We start from the raw sequence: 7,090 nt of genomic DNA, 5'->3' as shown, positions 1-7,090 counted from the left end.
TTCAACGATTGCCAAAGCAACTGTTTGCCACAGAGAAGTCTACCCTGATGCCATGCTGCGTAAGGCTAAATCTGCTAGCTACCAGGCAAATCTGTCTAGGAAATGATTTCCTGAACATTTGAAGGTCTTCAGAAGATTTGTTCTCACCCACTGTTTCCTATCATAGCCTTTTCGGTTTTATTATGGATAACATGTTTATTTCATACTGATGCTCTTCAAACATTCGTTCTTATCATATCAGAGTTTTAAAAAATGTTTTATCGTGGATGTGACATTTGTACATTTTGTACATAAACAAATAACTTATTTGTTTAGTAAAATTAAACATCTCCAATAATAAAGGCCCTTTGTGTCTTCTTTCTAATTATGTCTTGTTAGTGACTTTGTCAATGGAATGCTGTCAAGAATACTTGATTTGGTACAATTCTATAATTGCGATCAGACATGCAGGTGAGTTGTATCTCCAATTTTCCGCGTGCGTCTGGTACTCTTAAAAGAGTTGGACAGGGTTGGCAGGTCTGCAAAAGGCACATGCATACTCAGACAAACTAGCTCTCGTTCAGGCAAATACGTGCATTCAGGCTATCCAGAAGGTCAAAGTTAGTTACTTTAAGGCGCAGTTCTCTCTGTGGATCCAATCCCAAGAAGTTCTGGAAAATGGTTACAGACCTGGAGAATAAACGCTCCTCACAGCTGCCCATGTCCCTTAATGTTGATGATGTGGCTGTTACTGACAAGGAGCACATGGCTGAGCTCTTTTAATTCCTATTTGACTCAGCCATGCCTCCTTGCCAGTCTAACATCTCATCTCCCACCCCTTCTAATGCGACAAGCCCCGATGCTCCTCCATCTTTTCCCCCTGTCCCATTACAAAGTTTCTCCCTGCAGGCGGTCACTGAGTCCAAGGTGCTAACGGAGCTCCTTAAACTTGACCCCCAAATAACATCTGGATCAGATGGTTTAGACCCTTTCTTCTTTAGGCTTGGTGATGATAGGGGCAGCAACCTTATCTCTGACCTTTTTAACCTGTCTTTCCTCTCTGGGGAGGTTCCTATTGCTTGGAAGGCAGCCACAGTGCATCCTTTATTGAAGGGGGAGATTAAGCTGATCCTAACTGTTATAGGCCAATTTCTATTTTGCCCTGTTTTTCCAAAACTTTTGATAAACATGTCAATGATCAACTGACTGGCTTTCTTCATGTTTAGTATTCTCTTTGGTATGCAATTTGGTTTCAGCTCAGGTTATGGATGTGTCACTGCATTGTTAAAGGTCCTAAATTATGTCACTATTGCCTTTTATTCTCAGCAATAGTGTGCTTCTATTGTTATTGGCCAGTCTAATGCTTTTTGATACGGTAGACAATACCATTCTTGTGGGCCGGCTAAGGAGTATTGGTGTCTGAGGGGTCTTTGGCCTGGTTTCCTAACTACCACTCTCAGAGTGCAGTGTATAAATTCAGAACATCTGTTGTCTCAGCCACTACCTGTCACCAAGGGAGTACTCCAAGGCCCCACTGTCTTCTCAACAACATACCTCAGGAAGTCAGAAGCTCTCTCATCCATTTATACACTGATGATAATCTTATATCCAGCTGGCCCCTCCCTGAATTTTGTGTTAAACGTTCTACAACAAAGCTGTCTTAGTGTCCAACAGGCTTTCTCTGCCCTTAACTTTGTTCTAAACACCTCCAAAACAAAGGTCATGTGGTTTGGTAAGAAGAATACCTCTCTCCCCACCGGTGTGATTTCTACCTCTGAGAGTTTAGAGCTTGATACAAGTTCTTGGGAGTATGGCTAGACACTGTCCTCTCAGCACATATCAAAGCTGCAGGCTAAGGTTAAATCTAGACTTGGTTTCCTCTTTCATAATCACTCCTCTTTCACCCAGCTGCCAACCTAACCCTGATTCAGATGACCATTCTACCCATGCTAGATTACGGAGACGTAATTTATAGATCGACAGGCAAGGGTGCTCTCGAGTGGCTAGATGTTCTTTACCATACGGCCATCAGATTTGCCACTAATGCTCCTTATAGGACACATCACTGCACTCTATACTCCTCTGTAAATCGGTCATCTCTGTACACCCATCGCAAGACCAACTGGTTGATGCTTATTTATAAAACCCTCTTAGGCCTCACTCCCCCCTATCTGAGATACCTACTGCAGCCCTCCTCCTCCACATACAACATCTGTTCTGCCAGTCACATTTTGTTAAAGGTCCTGAAAGAACACACATCCCTGGGTCGCTCCTCTTGTCAGTTCACTGCAGCTAGCAACTGGAACGAGCTGCAAAAAAAAACACTCCAACTGGACAGTTTTATCTCCATCTCTTCATTCAATCATGGTCACTTACTGACAGTTGTGGCTGCGTCACCTGATGTATTGTTGTCTCTAACTTCTTGCCCTTTGTGCTGTTGTCTATGCCCAATTGTTTGTACCATGTGTTGTGTTGCTACCATGTTGTTGTTGTGTTGCTTCTATGCTGTGTTCTCATGTGTTGCTGCCATGCTGTGTTGTCGTCTTAGGCCTCTATGTGGTGTCTCTTGTCATGACGTGTTGTCCTATATATATATTTTAAAATCCCAGCCCTCATCCCCGCAGGAGGCCGTCATTGTAAATACGAATTTGACTTAAATAAAAACAAATTCTCAAACAGAGAATCCAAAAATGTTCCTGAAACATTGACTTAATTAATTGATTGGAGGATCCTGATCTCATGAGGCTCGCCCACTGATCTGCCTTGTATTGCCTCTGCCTGTCACAGTGACCATATGCTATTAAGCTGGTATGTGACAGGAAAACTGTAATTGAATTGTTTCTGTAAGAATCCATATTTGAATGATTCCAAAACAAGTACTTTTGGTATCCTGCTCCTCTCACTAAGCTATTCAGTTGTGTTTCACCAAATTAAAGACTGTCCTCCCCTTAGCTGAAACTTGCCCTCTGCCAAGTCTTAGTTCTCCAGATGTACAAGGAGTCAACAGAGATTTTGAATGTAGTTTATCTCCTTTTAAGTTGAATGCCTTTCTGTAAATAGACTGTCATTGGTTGAGAAGGAGACGATTATAGATTGTTTTATGAAAATCGTGCGCACAATCTTTGAAAAACTGGAAGACCATGAAAAGGTTTCATGTATTTTTCATTATTTTTGTCAAGTCGCTGATTAATATTTCAGAGTTCTGGGGTTGGCTGCAGTATTGAAACTTTGTAAAATCAGCCAGCAATGCAAGTAGTGCGCACATGCCAGAGGGTTGGTGGAAGCCTGTCAGAACAGCAAGGCTCCCCAAAGCTGGACTGGGACAGATACACAGAATTCCTCTGGTGCTGGGATGGCAGATCCAGACACTTGATATCCAGAATAATGTCATATTCTACCATCATGTACAGTGGCAAGAAAAAGTATGTGAACCCTTTGGAAATACCTGGATTTCTGCATAAATTAGTCATACAATTTGATCTGATCTTCATCTAGGTCACAACAATAGACAAATAGTCTTCTTAAACCAATCAAATACATACAATTATAATTTTTTATGTCTTCATTGAACACACTGTTTCAACCCTCACAGTGCAGGGTGGGAAAAGTATGTGAACCCTTGGATTTAATAACTGGTTGACCCTCCTTTGGTAGCAATAACCTCAACCAAACATTTTCTGTAGTTGCGGATCAGACCTGCACAACGGTCAGGAAGAATTTTGGACCATTCCTCTTTCCAAAACTTTCAGTTCAGCAATATTTTTGGGATGTCTGGTGTGAACTGCTCTTTTGAGGTAATCTCAATCGAGTTGAGGTCAGGATTCTGACTGGGCCACTCCAGAAGGCATATTTTCTTCTGTTGAAGCCATTCTGTTGTTGATTTACTTCTGTGTTTTGGGTTGTTGTTCTGTTGCATCAGCCAACTTCTGATGAGTTTCATGGGCAGACAGATTCTTGCAAAATGTCTTGATAAACTTCGGAATTCATTTTCTCCATTGATGATTGCAAGCTGTCCAAGCCCTGAGGCAGCCCCAAACTATGATGCTACATCCACCATACTTTACAGTTGGGATGAGGTTTTGATGTTGGTGTGCTGTGCCTTTTTTGTTCTCCACACATAGTGTTGTGTGTTCCTTCCAAACAACTCAACTGTAGTTTCATCTGTCCGCAGAATATTTAGGCAGTAGCACTGTGGAACATCCAGGTGCACTTTTGCAAACTTCAGACAATGTTTTTTTTTGGACAGCAGTGGCTTCTTCCGTGGTGTCCTCCCATGAACACCGTTCTTGTTTAGTGTTTTACGTATTGTAGACTCGTCAACAGAGATGTTAGCATGTTCCAGAGATATCTGTAAGTCTTTAGCTGACACTCTAGGATTCTTCTTAATGTCATTGAGCATTCGGCGCTGTGCTCTTGCAGTCATCTTTGCAGGACGGCCACTCCTAGGGAGAGTAGCAACAGGGCTGAACTTTCTACATTTACAGACAATTTGTCTTACAGTGGACTGATGAACGGACATCAAGGCTTTTAAAGATACTTCTGTAACCCTTTCCAGCTTTACGCCAGTCAACAATTCTTAATCTTAGGTCTTCTGAGATCTATTTTATTCGAGGCATGGTTCACATCAGGCAATGCTTCTTGTGAATAGCAAACTCACATTTTGTGAGTTTTTTTTAATAGGGCAAGGCAGCTCTAAACATCTCCAATCTCTTCTCTTTGATTGGACTCCAGGATAGCTGACTCCTGACCAATTAGCTTTTGGAGAAGTCATTACCCTAGGGGTTCACATACTTTTTCTAACCTACAATGTGAATGTTTGAATTATGTATTCAATGTAGACAAAAGTACAATTTGTGTTATTTATTTAAGCACACTATGTTTGTCTGTTGTTGTGACTTGAAGATGAAGATCAGATCAAATTTGATGACCAATTTATGCAGAAATCCAGGTCATTCCAAAGGGTTCACATACCTTTTCTTGCCGCTGTAGCTTTAACAACTTCTAATTCTAGGAATGTTGGGTTGAGTTTTGGCTTTGAATTTAAGTTAAACAGTACTAGGCTACATTACAAAGGAAAGGGAGCCCTGTCAAGTTAATTTTTTAATTTTACCTTTATTTTACGAGGCAAGTCAGTTAGGAACAAATTCTTATTTTCAATGACTGCCTAGGAACAGTGGGTTAACTGTTTATTGAAGATGACATAGGTCAGGGGTACTCGACTGCTATTTGAGAAAGTCCGGTCACACTAATGTCCTAGGTGGCAAAGGTCCGGATGTATATTGTCATTTAACAGTGTAGTAATGGGCCCACCTCACACCCTTCTTGTTGGCGGAGAGCATTTTTCCATTTTAAAGCTAATTTCCTGCAATTTTACACATTTTGCCATGGGTCCGAGATATTTATTTAGCAGTTAAAGCTAAATTCCTGCAATTTTGCCATGTCTTATGAGTGTTCATATGATACCTGAGTGATGGGGCACATTTGGGATAAAAGCCCATGGGCATGTAATCTGGCCATGATACAATATTTAGGTAGCTGGTTAGCCTAATTTAATTATCTAGCTAGTAGTCTACTGGACATTTCTGACAGGTTATACATAGCTCTCTAACGTCTGTCAGTGAATGACATAACTAGACGAAAACTGCCCATGCACTACCAAATTTCGAAATTGCACCTTGTGCGTTCTACGTTTACAAACCTCAACAGCAGTAAATTAAAAAATTTGACCGTGAACTGGACTGCCTGTTGGTCTGCCTGTTGAGGTATGGCAGATTTTTTTTAAATAAATGTTTTCTAAGTTTTATTTGTGTTGCTGACTGCCAAATAATCTCATACATCTGTCTTTCACAGTATTTTTGTCCTTAAACTCATCCCAGTTTGAGCTATCACAGCCGCCCACTGTCCATGAAGGTAATCTAAACCTGTGAACACCAGTCTAACATTTGCAGTCCATGGACGGCCCCCTTTCCATCCATTCATAAGATTAACAGATATGACTTGTGGGCGTGTCAAACTATGATGCTTTTTTTCCTTAATCTCAAAGGTCAAATAGGAGGTGCTTATATTTGTCCTGTTTCACACATGTACAAGTGTGTGGTGTGAAATGGACATGTGATTTTTTGCATATCCAACTCCCCCCGAGACACCCTCGGAGAGTGGGGTAACAGCCAGGGATCAGCCATTATTGGTGGTGACCCTTGAGCAATTAGAGTTAAGTGCCTTGCTCAAGGGTAGATTGACAAATTTCATGTAGTCGGCTCACGGATTCCATCTAGTAACCTTTCAGTTACAGGCCCAATCTTTTACTCTGAACATAATCTGTCAAATAGGACCATCCCTAATGGAATGGTTCACTCTGATTCTTAAGTGGTTGAGTAGTCCTATTTTAGCAAACTGTCTGAAAGTGGAGGTGAGATTTGGGATTCTGGCAGGGGGAGCGTTTGTTGGCCAGATCACATTGCAGCCATCTGGACGGATGCCCCTGTCATTTCACAGCCCTGATGAACTCCTCTGCCGTCCCTCGCCTCTCTCTCCAGGCAGCTAGGCCTGGTCCTCTGAGCCCTGGCCCCAAGCCTCATGTTCCACTGCCTCATCCTCAATGTCCCAGCTAGCTAGTTGTCCACTCTCTTGTTATCTGTGTTTTCCTGGCATTTCACTCTTCTAGGTTATCTCTTCATGTGCGACATGAAGCATTCACCCACATCTTCTCTGTGGCCTGGCAATCCCCTTTGGTCTTCTGTGTGTTAGCGTTCACCCACTGTTCTCTGTGTGCGACAGTGGATCTTTGCTCCCTGGTTTTCTTTGTCCTGGCAGTCTGGTTCTTTGTGTGTAAGCACTCTTTTCTCTCAAGCTATCTGTGTTCTGGGGTGTATTCACTCGGGACCAAACGGATCCAAACGTAAGCAAACAAAGCGGAACAGGGAGGGACCGTCCTGAATTTCTAACGGTTTGGACTAATAATTACACACCTGGTCTGGACCTCTGCTGTCTGGTGTTCAGTGTCCTACCCTGTGGTTCTTTACCTGAATTATTTGAGCCCTACTGCCCTATTGCTAGATCTTTTAAACTATAGTGAATTGCTTAATCAACTTCTCTGTCATTTAAGCCATGG

Source organism: Oncorhynchus gorbuscha, linkage group LG06 (assembly GCF_021184085.1).
Source record: "Oncorhynchus gorbuscha isolate QuinsamMale2020 ecotype Even-year linkage group LG06, OgorEven_v1.0, whole genome shotgun sequence".
Taxonomy (NCBI): Eukaryota; Metazoa; Chordata; class Actinopteri; order Salmoniformes; family Salmonidae; genus Oncorhynchus; species Oncorhynchus gorbuscha.
Note: the sequence above shows the minus strand (reverse complement) of the source record.